General features: G+C 28.6%; 1 protein-coding gene across 4 annotated transcripts in view; it reads right to left on the reverse strand.

Moving 5' to 3' along the window:
- The window catches only part of smog (G-protein coupled receptor 158 smog), a 324,390-nt gene that overhangs the window by 306,641 nt on the left and 16,509 nt on the right, over positions 1-1,240 (reverse strand). The gene's annotated exons all lie outside the window — the stretch shown is intronic.

The following is a 1,240-nucleotide window of genomic DNA, read 5'->3' on the forward strand; positions in this document are numbered from 1 at the left end:
AGCCACTTTGCATATATTCATTAAAAACGTTTTATCTTAAATTTTATTAAAAGAACTGTAAGCCAACAGTCCATGAAGACTCAGTACTTTGTAAGATAGTAATGTTACTAGAGCAACAGTTGTGAAGGTAGATGATTTGGTCAGAATCACGTTCAACTACCAGGTTTTCCCCCCAATATGAGAGTAGCCACCACTTTATAGAGGGCAGGCTGGGAGTGCCTGAGAAGAGTTTCCCTACTCCAAGGTAAATCCGCAACTTTATATATATATATATTGTTCATAATTAATTATGAATAAAAATTTATATTATCAAATAGAAACGATTTAAAGTAATGATTATGTTCTGAATCTCAATTAGTATTTTGTATATTTTAGGTTTTTTTTCTGCAATACTTTATTTATTTAAGACAATTAATACAATCTGCCAGAGCTCTAAGTGTATGCTCATATTATATTACAAAATGAAATTAACAACAGTAATAATAATAACAGTAGTAAATAAATAATATCAATTTTAATGTATACCAATTAGTTAAGAAAATTATTTTAAAAACATAGAAACAAAAACTGTATTTTTTTCTTGTAGAGTATGAATTTGGGAATAATTATAATAAGAATAAGGACAAAAAATCCCGAAACGTTGCCAAAATATAGTTGATTATTATTAACTGAACCTTAAATATATCAACCAATAGTAAAACAACTGTATTGAGTCGATGTTTCGTGACTTTATTGTTCGCATAGACATGCCGACTGTTTTATGGTTGCGTGTTCTACGTGCCTATAGTACGTCTAGGTTTGCAGTACAAGATTAGCAATAAAACTGTTCTGTACGAACTATAAAGTCGCGAAACGTCGCCTCTCAATATAGTTGTTTTACTATAGAATGATATTGAAGAACCTCACAAATATAAAATATTATCAATATCATATATATACACATATAAAATTTATAATGTCCTTTATCATTTCATTGTAATTATAATGTACTCGAAAATATGCCGAACATTTGTAGTATTGGAGATTAATCACTCACGGATTAATGTATTCTGAAATCAATGTCTTCATAAAATTATTTATAGGACAATGATACATAAGCAAAAATCCTCATCACTCAAAATTAAAAATAAAAATATTTTCTTCATAAGCAATTGTTCTCTTTTTTTCTGGTGAATCCATTTCAAATCATTTCGAGCATGCCGAGTAAGATATTTTTCAACCCTACAAGCTTTGAAGCAAT

This window comes from Halyomorpha halys, unplaced genomic scaffold (genome assembly GCF_000696795.3).
Source record: "Halyomorpha halys isolate HHAL.00 unplaced genomic scaffold, Hhal_1.1 Scaffold23.1, whole genome shotgun sequence".
Classification (NCBI taxonomy): domain Eukaryota; kingdom Metazoa; phylum Arthropoda; class Insecta; order Hemiptera; family Pentatomidae; genus Halyomorpha; species Halyomorpha halys.